We start from the raw sequence: 16,729 nt of genomic DNA, 5'->3' as shown, positions 1-16,729 counted from the left end.
TCAAACTAGTCTCCACAATGAACTGTTTACTGTGTACACAAATAAGATAAAATAATTATGCAGAAAAGATAATTGTGTCTTTTGAAAAAGGATTCTAATCACTTCTAACTCAGTGAATTAATGCAATTGAGAGTAAGCTTGCAATTAATGACTTCAACAAAATATGGTCTTATGAGGGTATTATGCAGAAAATGTGAAGGAGAAAGATGGTGTGGATTGATAGGAACATGAATTTATATGGCACTCTTCATGACCTCAGGACGTTCCAAAGTGTTTTACAGCCGAGTAAATACTTCTGAAGTGTAGTCATTGTTGTAATTAACAGCCACCAATTTGCACACAGCAAACTCCCACTTGTGGCAATAAAGTAATGACCAAATAATCAGTTCCAGTGAAGTTGGTGAAAAAGTAAATATTGGCCAGTGCATCAAAGTGAACCTCCCACCTCTTGTTTAAAATAAAGCCTTTATATCCACCTCAGAGGCTGGCAAAGCCTTGCTATAATGCCTCTCTCAAAAGGCAGCATCTCCAACAGTGCGTTACCCTCTTAGGACTGCCTAACAGTGCCAGCCTAGATTATGCGCTCAAGTCTTTGGAGATGGATTAAAGTAGATAACCTGACTGTGGGGTGAGCAAAGGTAGAAACTATACCAGACCTTTGAAACATGCTTGTATGCAGATCGCCCACTATGAATACACTGGCTGACACATTGCCCACATTACAAAAGACACTATACTTCAGAAGCAGCCATTTATCTGCCACACTCAGAGCGAAGAAAAGCAAAGCAATGATTTCTGGCATATTTCACGTCCCGGGCAAAAGTCAAGAATTCTTCAAGAAAATTGAGAATTTGTGTAAATACCACCTTTAGATGCCCTTGTTACACTGAAGAAGAATTCAATCCATACAGAGCATGTGATTAATGAGAAAAGTAATAAACAGCAAAAAAGAATTATTTGAATATAAGGGGAGGGTGCTTGGAAGGGAAGGAGAGCAAATTATGATCCAAACAAAATTCACTGAATGGATGAATATAAGAAATAAAAAATGTATATAATATATTATAATATAATATTATATTATAATATTATATATTATAATAATATAATATTATATTATATTATTATATATATTATATTATATAATATTATATATTATAAGAAATATATTATAAGAAATATAATATATTATTATAATATATTATTATAATATAAGAAATATATGAAATATAAGAAACAACGCCGAGCAAACAGAGTATGTTGTATATCCAACATACATGTGAATGTTGAAAACAGCAGAATCGGAAAGCTCAGACACTGGTAACATATATAATGTATAAAAAGTGAGCGCTCAGGAAATTCAGTGTACCGGGACTGGAAGAAACTATAGATGTGATGTAGCTCTGAATCCTAGGGAGGTTGAAGAGGATAACCCAATAGAGGTGGAAAGGTATATAAGGGGACAAGTTAAACATAAAAGGATGCTATGGGCCAACAGATCTGAACTGAAAAGACTACAATTATTGTATGGGATAGTAACATTTGAAAATGGCATGGTTAGATCAGCAATGATCAAATGCTTGCTACAGCATGTTCAGGCAGTGGCTCAGAGCTAGCACCATTAACCCCAAAATAGGAGGTTGTGGGTTCACAAACTCAATTCCAGTTGCTTAAGCATAAAATATCCTTAAATGTGACGTATTCTTATCCTGCATTTTTAGCTAAATGGGAGGTATTGAGTAACCTAATATAATTTGGGAAGATAAAATTAGCTAACAGTTTCCTTGAGGGATTCATGACTAAAAGTATCAAAGATACTATGAGAAGCACATCTTGACTTGCCAACGGTTTGCTGATACTGGAAACAGAAATTATAGGTCCCTGGATGATGCCAAACAGAGAACAATCATGTTCAACATAACCTGTGATTCAATGATATTGCGCCAAGAATGCATTTTTTAAAAAGGACCGGCCTCAGGGAAATAAAGTACAAATGTATAATAACCTATTTTGGGAGAATATCTTGTAACACTTAAGTTAAAGTCAAGTAGCATATTCTAAAAGGCATACAACTGAGCATTTAAGGTCAAATTATTCTAGGATTAACAAGCACAGACTGTATAAACCTAAACAGATCAACAAGAAGCAAAATAAGACAAAACAATTTCTGCAAAGGGAGAAAGGTGAAAAATACACTCAGACAAATGTAAGAATATTCATAAATGGTTTAAAAGACAGTCTGGACATGCAAAGGAGGATTGGTAAATGCTGGAGATATTAAGTACATGCATAAGAAACGATTCTAAAAAACATTGAAAAAGGATGTGGCAATCTAATAGATGCCAATGGGTTTGAAACTGAATTACAATGAAATAGTTGCAACATTAAGAGAGAACAGAACAAAATAATAATGCAGGAAGACGTGAGTAAAATGTCTTCCATTACTGGCATTCATCAGATTAATGAGTTACAGATCATTAGAGAGGTTTAAAGATTGAAAACAAATGTATTCTCATATATCTTGTGTGAGAGAAGGGATGGGATTCCTGAAGCAAAAACAGAAACTGCTGGAAAATCTCAGTAGATCTGGCAGCATCTGTGGAGAGAAATCAGAGTAAAATTGAGTGATCCTTCTTCAGAATGTGGGGATTTCTGAGATGCTGATGGTCATTACAGACATATGGGAGAACACTGATAAAGTGTTGAAACTGTGACAGAGTGCATTTCAACAAATACACAAGATTTTCTTGCTTCGATACTGGATAACATGATGGAACAAAATAACTTATGGATGAGTGCTCATGAACATGGATATTGTAAGCACTAATTTGAGAGAATTTTGTTGATTAGCATCATTCAAACTTTGTGGAAGTGAATCTAAGGGTATTGTACATTTATACCTCCAAAAGGGTTTTTTAAATAAATGAAGTTCCATGCTGTTTAGATTAATTGCGTTGTGGAGGTGCTGGCGTTGGAATGGGAAGGACAAAGTCAGAATCACACAACACCAGGCTATAGTCCAACAGGTTTATTTTAAATCATAAGCTTTCAAATACTTTATCTGATAAAGGACTCCTCTGGAAGGCTGTTGCCCTAGGCTTGACATGTATACTCAAGCCGTCAGGAGATGCGCCAATGCCAAATTCATCAGTCATGCTCACAAGATAGTGCAGCACATCATCCAAGCACAACCATGCATCAAGACCAACTGTAACATCACCATCAAACCAGCAGACAAAGGAGGAGCCATCGTCATTCAGAATAGAACGGACTATGCAAAGAAGTGTACTAACAACTGAACAACCAGGAACACTACAGATCCAACCAAAAACCACACCCGTCAACTCAACAGACAGTTCAAGACTTTTGATCCAGACCTTCAGAGTATCCTATGCATACTCATTCCACGCACTTCTTGCGTTGGAGGTGTCTGCAGAGTCAAAACTGTATGCCCCAGTGTTTCAGGCAAAGGGACCCTGTGTGAGAACCGCTTTGGCTATGTCGAGGGCATCTTGAAACCCATTGTACAAGGAACAAACTTCTGTTGAGACAGTACAGATTTCTTACAGAAACTCAGTATCCGCACGAGGAACATTCCTCATCATAATGGACATCTTGACACTCTGAGCTGAAAAATGTGGTGCTGGAAAAACACAGCAGGCCAGGCAGCATCCGAGAAGCAGGAGAATTGAAGTTTCGGGCATAAGCCCTTCTTCAGGAATCCCTCCATCTTGACACTCTGCTCCAGCATCCCCCCACAATGACGGCATTGCTTCAACAGCCGCAGTACTCAACACCAACAACTGCCAATTTCCAGACATCATCCTAAAACTCATCCATTTCATCCTCGACCACAATGTCTTCACCTTTGACAACCAACTCTTCATCCAGAAAAGAAAAGACTTCCCTTGACAAAGGAGCAGTGCTCCGAAAGCTTGTGATTTCAAATAAACCTGTTGGTTAATAACCTGTTGTCGTGTGATTTCTGACTTTAGATTAATTGTGGTTGGGAATTGATGTAAAACCTTGGCTGACAACTTTTTGAAAACCCAATGGTTAAAAGAATGATACTGTATGAGTTGGTGAAATGCTGAGTTTTAATCAGGGATTATTTTTGGCGTCTGTACAGTTTACAACTTACAAAGCTTTTATTCAAAATCTCACTGTAAACACAACAGATTTGTAGTTAACATTGAACTGGAAAGGGAGAACTTGGAAATATGATCCAGCAGATGAGCCAAATGGAGTTAGTAAGTAGCTGGACAAATGGCAATTTAACTTAGATAAATGTAAAATATTAAATAAAAATTTTCATGAATAGTGTTGGAATTTCTGGCGGCACAGTGGCTGAGTGGTTAGCACTGCTGCCTCACAGCACCACTGTCCTGGGTTCAATTCCTGCCTGTCTGTGTGGAGTTTGCACGTTCTCCCTGTGTCTGCGTGGGTTTCCTCCGGGTGCTCCGGTTTCCTCCCACGATCCAAAGATGTGCAGGTCAGGTGAATTGGCCATGCTAAATTGCCCACAGTGTTAGGTGCGGGGTAAATATAAGGTAGGGGAATGGGTTTCTCTTCAGAGGGGTGGTGTGGACTTGTTGGGCTGAAGGGCCTGTTTCCACACTGTAGAGAATCTAATCTGGATGCTAAATTGAAAGGGGTATTAATTCAATCTTTTGGATTTAATAACCTATCAAACTTAACATTGTTTTTAACAACTTCAGATTATGGTCAGCTTTCCTTTCTTCCCAATAGTTCCACTGTTGTTATTTAAATTCATCTAAAATTAACATTTGGTAATTTATTTGTACCGTTACCATTTCCTTTGTCAATTTGTCCTTTAAGTAGTCACAGATATTAATTCCTTCCCTTTCTTTCCATCATTTCCCTGCCTTTGTACTTGTTTAAAAATTTCTGTTAAAAGATCTTGACCTGAAACATTAATTGTCTCTCTCTTTCCACAGATACTGCCAGACCTGATGGGTATTTCCAGCATTTTCTATTTTTATTTCAAGTTTTGTACAGATTTTTCTTTTATTTTAGTCAACTTGCACTTCACTTGTTCAAATGTTGTGGAGCATTGTTCAATAACACAAAGAAAATGCTGATTTATCTGACCAGAACAATAAGTCAATGGAACCTGTGCACAAAATGTACCATGTTCTGGTCCACTGATAACTTGAATACATTTCAATTTCTTGGCACAGATGTAAAGCACACATTCAAATTTTGAATTCGAGGATAAAGAAAAGCTGCTGGAACTGGAGTCTAAAAAAAGTCTAGAAAACCTAAAAGTTTCAACCTGAAACTGATAGGGAACATCACGGAGGTTTAAGAGAAAAGAGATGTGTAGACCATTTAGCTCCCTAAACCTAGAGCATTCTTCAGCAAGTTCATGGTTGATCTGTTGTCTCAACTCTGCCTAACTAAATTTAAAACAAGTCCCTAAATTCTCTCTTCTCCAAAGATCTACACTGCAGTTGCATATAGGGAACATGAATTTGAGCTAGAAACATTTAAATCTTTAGTCAAATAATCTTCCATTCAGCTATAACCCCAGGTATCTAAACAAAACACTGTAAAGAGAACACTATATTCTGGAAAACTCTTTCAAGTGAAGGGTAGTACTTTGCTCAAACTAGCAAAAAGGCAGTTTCAGGATTGATAGCAAGAATTTAATCCACTTTATGAATGATCCAGGATCTCCAGGCCAGACACTATGGGCCAAAACATTGGAGTTTTAACAACTACATGCATGATTTGGTGAGGGGTAAGATTGAGGAATGAGAGTGAACCAAGTTGTCTCCCTTTCCCCACAAGGTTGGATAAGCAGACATAGTAATCTGTCTTGAATTGAACTAAATAACTATGGTAGTGATGCAATATCTTCTAAAAAGGAAGAAAATTAGCAGGATAGATAGGCTTTACTTGAGCGTTGTCTGTAGCAATTTTATGCTTGGGAAAGTACACTGTGTGCAGTAAACATAGTAATAGGCTGCAGGTTTTCCATTAATTCTTTGCAACATGTTGTTCTTGTACTCACGAGTTTACCTACACTGTTAGAGAGAATCTAACAAGTCAGCATACACTGCAGGAGAAACCATCAGGTGAGACAACAGTACATCATAAACGCAGCACATGAATTACTGAACATATTTGTAATCAACCTGTTGTAACAGACATCTGGAGTGGGCTTTCTAGTCAAGTGACAAGGGACAATACCACTCCGACAGAAGGGCCCTTTAAATGAATTACTCAATTGTTAGGAGATTTCTCCCTTGGAGATGACATGTAGATTGCAATGAATTTCCATTAAGACTGCAGTTGCTGGCGTCACCTTGACATAATGGGGAATCTGTATTTACCATCAGGATACCTGGAAGAAGAAAAGGAGAGAAAATTCTGCCAGCTTTCCTCCTCCAGAATGTTGCTCTTAAATACTGACTGGAAAATGATTGGCCAGGAGGAAGGTAGATGGGAATGCGATAGATAGATGAAGGTAGGGCATGATGTGATAGGTCGGAGTGGAGGGTGGAGCGGATATGTGGGAAGGAAGATAGACAGGTAGGACATGATCACAACGTCACCTCCCATCACCAAATTATCATCTCCCAGCCCATCCACAACCTCATTACCTCAGGGCATCTCCCACCAACTGCCTCCAACATCATAATCCAGGAACCCTGCACTGCCCAGTTTTACCTCCTACCTGACTGCCCCAGTAGACCTATCGTCTCCACCTGTACTTGCCTCACCAAACTTATCTCCACGTACCTTGACACTATTCTGTCCCCCTTGCTCCAGGATCACCTGACATACATTCAAGACACCACCCATGCCCTCTACCTCCTCCATGATGTTCGGTTCCTTGGCCCCCAATGCCTCATCTTCACCATGGACATTCAGTCCCTATACACATCTATCCACCATGACGAAGGCCTCCAAGCCCTGCGTTTCTTCCTCTCTCACCAACCCAACCAATATCCTTCCACTGACACACCCATTTGATTGGCTGAACTGGTCCTCACCCTCAACAACTTCTCCTTCCAATCCTCCCACTTTCTCCAGACCAAGGGGTAGCCATGGGCACCCAAATGGGCCCCAGCTATGCTTGAGTACGTGGAACAGTCCATCTTTCATAGCTACATTAGCACCATTCCCCTCCTTTTCCTCCATTACATCGATGACTGTATTCAGCGGCATCTCATGCTCCCATGAGGTGGTTGAACAGTTTATCAACTTTACGAACACCTTCCACCCTGACCTCCAGTTCACCTGGGTCATCTTAGACACCTCCCTCCCCTTCCTGGACCTCGCCATCTCCATTTCCGGCGACTAATTCAACACGGACATCTACTTCAAACCCACCGACTCTCACAGCTACCTCGACTACATCTCCTCCCAACTGCCTCCTGTAAAAACATGATTGCTTATTCCCAAATCCTCTGCCTCCACCGCATTTGATCCCAGGAGAACCAATTCCACCATAGAACATCCCAGATGGTCTCCTTCTTCAAGGACTGCAATTTGCCCTCCCACACGGTCAACGATGCCCTCCAGCGCATCTCCTCCACTTCCTGCACCTCCGCCTTTGAACCCTATCCTAGTCGCAACAAGAACAGAACCTCACTAGCCTTCAACTTGCACCCCACCAATGTCCTGATGCAACATATTACCCTCCTCCATTTCTGCCACCTACAAACAGACCCGACCATCAGAGATATATTTTCCTCCCCACCCCTATCTGCGTTCCGCAGAGACCATTCCCTTCGTGACTCTCTTGTTAGGTCCATTCCCTCCACAAACCCACCCTCCACTCCCGGCACCTTCCCTTGCCACTGCATGAGATGTAAAACCTGCGCCCATACCTCCCCCCCTCACCTCCATCCAAGGCCCAAACAATCCTTCCACATCCGACAGAGATTATCTTACACCTTCACACACATCATTTACTATGTCCATTGCTCTCGACATGGTCTCCTCTATATTGGCGAGACAGGATACCAACTTGTGGAACACACACACTAAACAACCTCATTGCCCTATGGCCGAACACTTCAACTCCCCCTCTCACTCTGCCAAGGACATGCAAGTCCTGGGCCTCCTCCACCGCCAAATTCTAGCCACCCAACGCCTGGTGGAAGAATGCCTCATCTTCTGCCTTGGGAACATCCAACCACACAGAATCAATGTGGATTTCACCAGTTTCCTCATTTCTTCTCCCCCCAGCTTATCCCAGATCCAACCCTCCAACTCAGCACTGCCCTCTTGAATGGTCCTACCTGTCCATCTTCCTTCCCACCTATCCACTCCACCCTCCGTTCCGAACTATCACTTTCACCCCCCACTTTCATCAACATATCGCATTCCTAGCTACCTTCCCCCTAGCCCCACCCCATCCCATTTATCTCTCAGCCCCCTTGGGCCCATCCACATTCCTGATGCTTAAGCTTGAAACGTCAACTCTACTGCTGCTCCGACTCTGCCTGACCTGCTGTGCTTTTCCAGCGCCACTCTTTTTGACTCTGACCTCTAGCATCTGCAGTCCTCACTTTCTCCTGCCAGAGGGATACCACTGAGCTACGAGTGGGGACCTAAAAAGGCTCTTAAAGTTGCTGACTGTGTTTACTGTACATCTGCTGCTGAATAGAGCAGCTGTTAACTTCCTCCGAAGCAGCTGGAAGAATCAGCATAGCAGCAGGAGCTGAATGGGTTAGGGACAGTACTGGAATGCTATCAAATAACCATAGGGTATGGTAAACATAATTTTATGAAAATATCCTGTAATTTCTTTACTGGTGTTTCACATGGACTGGCAAATAGTTAATTCTGAAAGCAATCTTCTGCCACTACTGTGCTGCAGTTTCTGAGTTGCACATTAGTCTAGGATTCCTGCCAACTAGGAGTTGAGGGTCACGGGAGAGCTCATGGTGACCTCAGCCTCTTGATATTTTAATAAGGCCAAAAGAAATCTCCAAGAACTTAATCCTTTGATGCAGATTGACACAAATCCATTTCAGATGTTGCAGTCTACTACTGGCTGTGCAGGCTCTTAAAAGATTTTACAAGTCTTGAAAGATTTTGGTGGGACTCCTGAGACTTCAGATGACGAGCTTACATTCTTGTGTAGTTTTACTGTGTTTTGCAATTCTTCACCTTGATTTTCTTGAACGTAAATAAAACTCTGTTGATGGGTTTTCAATATAGTGCATTTGTCACTGATGCATTTTGCAGTTTGTGAAACATGTCTCACATTAAGATGAGGAAAATAGGTAATTACCATGAGCATTTTGTATCTAATACTGTTTTTGGAAGATGTGTAATGTTAGTAGTAAGTGATTTCTTCTTGGTGAATACTGCAGACCCCAGTTGTGGAGTCTCTCAGATTAGTCTTTTATGTCAAACCTAATGTTCATTTCTCCCTTCACACTGTTTCCTCTCCTCAAACTCAAAAGGCAGAGATGGGTTTAGGAAGGTATCTTAGTGTATTCCTCTCCAGAAAAACTAAATTCTTCAATAAATGGTGATTTACATCTACGACAACACATTGACATAATGGTTTGTTCCTGGTGGTGAACTCTGTGTTCATTGTCATGTTCTGTAGCTCACAATCCTTACTCTGGCACGGCACACTCATAGAGTCATAGAGTCATAGAGATGTACAGTATGGAAACAGGCCTTTTGGTCCAACCCAACCTGATATCCCAACCCAATCTCATCCCACCAGCCAGCACCCGGCCCATATCCCTCCAAACCCTTCCTATTCATATACCCATCCAAATGCCTCTTAAATGTTGCAATTGTACCAGCCTCCACCACTTCCTCTGGCAGCTCATTTCACACCATCCTCTGTGTGAAAAAGTTGCCTCTTGGGTCTCTTTTATATCTTTCCTCTCTCACCCTAAACCTATGCCCTCTAGTTCTGGACTCGCCCACCCCAGGGAAAAAGACTTTGCCTATTTACCCTATCCATGCCCCTCATAATTTTGTAAACCTCTATAAGGTCACCCCTCGGCCTCCGACCCTCCAGGGAAAACAGCCCCAGCCTGTTCAGCCTCTCCCTATAGCTCAAATCCTCTAACCCTGGCAACATCCTTGTAAATCTTTTCTGAACCCTTTCAAGTTTCACAACATCTTTCCGATAGGAAGGAGACCAGAGTTGCACACAATATTCCAACAGTGGCCTAACCGATGTCCTGTACAGCTGCAACATGACCTCCCAACTCCTGTACTCAATACTCTGACCAATAAAGGAAAGCATACCAAACGCCTTCTTCACTATCCTATCTACCTGTGACTCCACTTTCAAGGAGCGATGAACCTGCACTCCAAGGTCTCTTTGTTCAGCAACACTCTCTGGGACCTTACCATTAAGTGTATAAGCCCTGCTAAGATTTGCTTTCCCAAAATGCAGCACCTCGCATTTATCTGAATTAAACTCCATCTGCCACTTCTCAGCCCATTGGCCCATCTGGTCAAGATCCTATTGTAATCTGAGGTAACTCTCTTTGCTGTCCACTACACCTCCAATTTTGTTGTCATAGAACATTGAACATAAATGAATACAGCGCAGAACAGGCCTTTCGGCCCTCCATGTTGCGCCAATCTGTGAACTATTCTCAGCTCATCCTCCTACACTATCCCAAAATCATCCATATGCTTATCTAAGGATTGTTTAAATCTCCTTAATGTGGCTGAGTTGACTACCTTAGCAGTTAGGGCATTCCACGCCCCAACCACTCTCTGCGTAAAGAACCTGACTCTGACATCGGTCTTAAATCTATCACCCCTCAATTTGTAGTTATGCCCTCTCGTACAAGCTGACGTCATCATCCTAGGAAAATTTCACTGTCTACCCTATCTAATCCTCTGATCATCTTGTATGTTGCTATCAAATCCCGTCTTAGCCTTCTTCTTTCCAATGAGAACAGACCCAAGTCTCTCAGCCTTTCCTCATAAGACCTTCCTTCCAGACCAGGCAACATTCTGATAAATCTCCTCTGCACCTTTTCCAATGCATCCACGTCCTTCCCAAAATATGGGGACCAGAACTGTACACAATATTCCAAGTGTGGCCGCACCAGCGTTTTGTATAGTTGCAGCATGATATTGCGGCTCCGGAACTCAATCCCTCTACGAATGAAACCTAACACACCGTATGCCTTCTTAACAGCAAAATCCACCTGGGTGGCAACTTTCAGGAATCTATGTACATGGACTCCAAGATCCCTCTGCACATCCACACTGCCAAGAATCTTTCCATTGACTCAGTACTCTACCTTCCTGTTATTCTTCCCAAAGTGCATCACCTCACATTTAGCTGCATTGAACTCCATTTGCCACCTCAGCCCAATTCTGCAGTTTATCCAAATCCCCCTGCAGTCTGTAACACTCTTCCAAACTGTCCACTACTCCACCGACTTTAGTGTTGTCTGCAAATTTACTAATCCATCCACCTATGCCCACATCTAAGTCATTTATAAAAATGACAAACAGCAGTGGTCCCAAAACAGATCCTTGTGGCACACCACTGGTAACCATACTCCAGGCTGAATATTTTCCATCAACCACCACTTGCTGCCTTCTTTCAGAAAGCCAGTTTTTAATCCAAACTGCTAAATCACCCTCAATCCCATGCCTCTGCATTTTCTCCAACAGCCTACCATGTGGAACCTTATCAAAGGCTTTACTGAAGTCCATGTATACCACGTCAACTGCCCTACCCTCATCTACATGCCTGGTCACCTTCTCAAAAAACTCAATGAGGTTTGTGAGACATGACCTGCCCTTGACGAAACCATATTGACTATCTGAAATCAAATTGTTGATAGCTAGTCATCTGCAAACTTATTAACTGTACCTCTTATGCTCGCATCCAAACCATTTATGTAAATGACAAAAAGTAGAGGACCCAGCACCGATCCTTGTGACACTCCACAGGCCACAGGCCTCCAGTCTGAAAAACAACCCTCCACCACCACCCGCTGTCTTCTACCTTTGAGCCAGTTCTGTATCCAAATGGCTAGTTCTCCCTTTATTCTGTGAGATCTAACCTTGCTAACCAGTCTCCCATGGGGAACCTTGTCAAACGCCTTACTGAAGTCCATATAGATCACATCTACTGCTTTATTTCTCTGCCCTCATCAATCCTCTTTATTACTTCCTCTGCCATACTTACTGTGGAGGAGCACTGTGGGCTAAGAATATGAGAAAATCACTGGCCTCTGTCTTCTCTGGGCTCACTTTGCAACCAGTTGAGCTTCTCAATTCTTCCAGCCTCTTCCAAAGTCCTTCCAGAGTCATAGCCATTAGCTGTCCTTGTAGTGGAAGTGTAGAAGCTCAGGTGGTGGTGAGCAAGTGCCCATTTCACTGTTCTGAAGATTGTTGGGGATATGACCTTGATCCATACAATGAAAATTGCTGAGCCAGCTCAATAGCACTGCTTTAACAATGAGTGTATGTGGTTGGAATTAGCTGGCTCAATGTGCTCAAAGATGATGATCTTGTGCAATGAATTCCTTATCAAGGGATGCCAACGACACATCTAAGGTAGCAAATTTGTCTGTCAGAGTTACGTGAAGTATTTTGGGAGAAAAATATGGAGAGAGAATATAAAACAAAGAGGGAGTGCATGAGCAGAGGGACTTGGATGTATATGTGTATAAGTCATTAAAGGTAACAAAACAGATTGACAGAGCAGTTCACATAACGTACTGTATCCTAAGCTTTATTATTGAGGCATAGATTATACTAGTGAGAAATTTGTCTTAAACTTATTTAAAACACTAGCTTGGCCCTAACTAGAGTCTTGTGCACAGTCCTGGGCACCACACTTTTGATAAAGTGTGGAGGCACTGGAAAGAGTTCACAAGAGGTTTACAGAAATGACTGAAGGGATGAGAAACTTCAGTTATGAAGTATATTGGAGAACTGAGACTGTTTCTAAAAGAAAAGAATGTTCGGAGGAGGTCTGATTGAAGTATTTAAAACCATGAGCAGTCTGAACAGCACAAATATGGAGAAAATACAGAGCATTATAAACTGAAGTATGACAACAGGCAGATAATTAAAGGCTTGGTCAGAGGTGTAATTTTAAGAGGTGTTCTAAGGGAGAAAACTAAGGTGAAGAGATGGACAGGAAGAGAATTCAAGCAGTTGGGGACTGGCAACAGGTTGTACAGCCATTAACAGTGGTGCAGTTAAGATTGGGACTGAGGCCAGAATTAGAGGAACACAGAGGGTTGTGGAAAAGGCATGGAGAGATTCGAGAACATGGATGAGAATTTGAATATCAATTCAAAGTTTGTGAGAAGATTTGTAGCTTGGGTGCTCGTTGTTGTGGTTCTGTTCACCGAGCTGGGAATTTGTGTTGCAGACGTTTCGTCCCCTGTCTAGGTGACATCCTCAGTGCTTGGGACCCTCCTGTGAAGTGCTTCTGTGATGTTTCCTCCGGCATTTATAGTGGTTTGTCTCTGCCGCTTCCGGTTGTCAGTTCCAGCTGTCCGCTGCAGTGGCTGGTATATTGGGTCCAGGTCGAGGTGTTTGTTGATAGAATCTGTGGATGAGTGCCATGCCTCTAGGAATTCCCTGGCTGTTCTCTGTTTGGCTTGTCCTATAATAGTAGTGTTGTCCCAGTCGAACTCATGTCGCTTGTCATCTGCGTGTGTGGCTACTAAGGATAGCTGATCGTGTCGTTTCGTGGCTAGTTGGTGTTCATGAATATAGATCGTTAGCTGTCTTCCTGTTTGTCCTATGTAGTGTTTTGTGCAGTCCTTACATGGGATTTTGTACACTACATTGGTTTTGCTCATGCTGTGTATCGGGTCCTCTGTCCTGGTGAGTTGTTGTCTGAGAGTGGCTGTTGGTTTGTGTGCTGTTATGAGTCCTAATGGTCGCAGTAGTCTGGCTGTCAGTTCAGAAATGTTCTTGATGTATGGTAACGTGGCTAGTCCTTTGGGTTGTGGCATGTCCTCATTCTGTTGTCTTTCCCTTAGGCATCTGTTGATGAAATTGCGGTGGTATCCGTTTACATCCGAATTTATGTATTCACCAAAAACGGATATCCCCGCAATTTCATCAACAGATGCCTAAGGGAAAGACAACAGAAATGAGGACATGCCACAACCCAAAGGACTAGCCACGTTACCATACATCAAGAACATTTCTGAACTGACAGCCAGACTACTACGACCACTAGGACTCACAACATCATACAAACCAACATCCACTCTCAGACAACAACTCACCAGGACAAAGGACCCGGTACCCAGCATGAGCAAAACCAACGTAGTGTACAAAATCCCATGCAAGCACTGCACAAAACACTACACAGGACAAACAGGAAGACGGCTAACAATCCGTATCCATGAACACCAACTAGCCACGAAACGACACGACCAGATATCCTTAGTAGCCACACACGCAGATGACAAGCAACATGAGTTCGACTGGGACAACACTACTATTATAGGACAAGCCAAACAGAGAACAGCCAGGGAATTCCTAGAGGCATGGCACTCATCCACAGATTCTATCAACAAACACCTCGACCTGGACCAATATACCGGCCACTGCAGCGGACAGCTGGAACTGACAACCGGAAGCGGCAGAGACAAACCACTATAAATGCCGGAGGAAACATCACAGAAACGCTTCACAGCAGGCTCCCAAGCACTGAGGATGTCACCTAGACAGGGGACGAAATGTCTGCAACACAAATTCCCAGCTTGAATATCAATATATTATTTGACCACGTGTCAAAGTAGGTCATCAAGCACAGGAATGACAGGGAATACGACTTGCTGTACATTAAGACAGCAGAATTTTAAATGAACCAAGTTTAGGAAAGGTAGAAAGTGGAAGACAAGCCAGGAATTTATTGAAATAATCAAGTCTTGAGGTAACAAAGTTTGTAAGTCCAGAGGAGTTTTCAATTTTGTATGCAAGTTCATTCCAGAAGTTGAATACACAATTTGTAAACAAACAAATTGTTACCAGTTTTAATTAACACTTTGTTTGAATGAGTGTTCCCTAGTTAAATACACATTATCTGAGTTATATATAACCAAAATTAATCCAGATACAGATGGTAGCATTCCCAATTAATTAATATTAAGAATAATAGAAATGTGTCCTCAATTCTTGTACTTGCATGGCATATGCATGTCAACTTTACTCTTGTATGCATCTGTGGTAAAATGGCAAGACATAAAGCAGAATGTATTATCATTTTTGTTGGCTATTGTAAGTGATTAAAAATGTGTTGCTGGAAAAGTGCAGCAGGTCAGGCAGCATCCAAGGAGCAGGAGAATTGACGTTTTGGGCATAAGCCCTTCTTCAGGGCTTATGCCCGAAATGTTGATTCTCCTGCTCCTTGGATGCTGCCTGACCTGCTGCGCTTTTCCAGCAACACATTTTTCAGTCTGATCTCCAGCATCTGCAGTCCTCACTTTCTCCTATTGTAAGTGCTTAACATGTTTGGTTATTTCATGGTGCTAGATGTTGATTAAATAAATATAAACATGTGAACATTTTACCTGCCTTATGTGTGCATGCAAAGAGTATTCTACTCACATGCGTACACGTGGAAAACAGTGATTCTGCAGCTATTCCTATGATAAATCAACATTTTCTATTGATTAGTTCTAGCTAATTCAAATTCAGCACAGTGATTAAATGTAACATTCCTGTAATGTAACGTTTTAAGAAGAAGGTGTTTGGACATTTTCTTTAGGGCCTTTCAAACTGCTTTACAGTCAATAAAATATTCATGACGTGTTGAAGGAAAAGCACCATCCAACTTGCACATCCTGGTTATAGCTTGCTGTGACAATAATAAATTTGTTGATCATCGTTACTAATCAATTCCTATTGATTACTACACAGCCCAGAAAGATCCAGGAATAGAATTCTTTCCATTTAAGAATCAAGCTCTCCCAAAGTAGGAGTAGGATAGCCTGATGTACGTAAAGCCTCCTCCACTTCAACTTCAATGATACATCTTTAATGTGACACACATGCACACAGCAGTTCCCAAATTAAATAACCCACTTTAATGATATTGATTAAGAGAAAAGTTGGTCAGGGCAGCAGAAAAAGCTCCTCTACTCTCTTTTGAAGCATGCAATGAGTGAAAGGAGTTTTAGATGTGTGCAGCAGAAACATGTAGTTGGTAAGGAACCACATACTTACTGTTTTGGAACCATAAACTGAAAGAAAGTTGAAATGCTATAGCTGAAATACCAGGAATGTTTTGCAACTTAAAATCAAGCATTACCTATTTTTGGCTGTGTAGAAACTGAGGACTGCAGATGCTGGAGATCAGAGTTGAGAGTGTGATGCTGGAAAAGCACAGCAGGTCAGACAGCACCCAAGAAGCAGGACAATCGACATTTTGGGCATAAGCCCTTCATCAGGACACTCCTGCTCCTCAGATGCTACCTGACCTGCTGCATTTTTCCAGCACCACACTCTCGACTATTTTTGGCTGTGCCAGGCAATGTTGCTTTTTGAAACAGTGAGAGATAGGATTTGGCAGTTAGCATCATCGAGAATTCTTTGAGTTAAAGATTTTCTGCAGTTGACAGCCTTCTGAAAGGTTGAATTGTAGAATGTTAACAACTGCACATGGCAAAGGACAGAAAATTATCCTGAGCTTGCATACAGAAAGCCTTCTCTCTATATATATCTTTGTAAAAAACAGAAAAGCCAAGAAAGAGTAAAAGAAAGAATTTTA

This window comes from Chiloscyllium plagiosum, unplaced genomic scaffold (genome assembly GCF_037043375.1).
Source record: "Chiloscyllium plagiosum isolate Xiang-an unplaced genomic scaffold, Cpla_swu_hap1 HiC_scaffold_32, whole genome shotgun sequence".
In the NCBI taxonomy this organism is placed as follows: Eukaryota; Metazoa; Chordata; class Chondrichthyes; order Orectolobiformes; family Hemiscylliidae; genus Chiloscyllium; species Chiloscyllium plagiosum.
Note: the sequence above shows the minus strand (reverse complement) of the source record.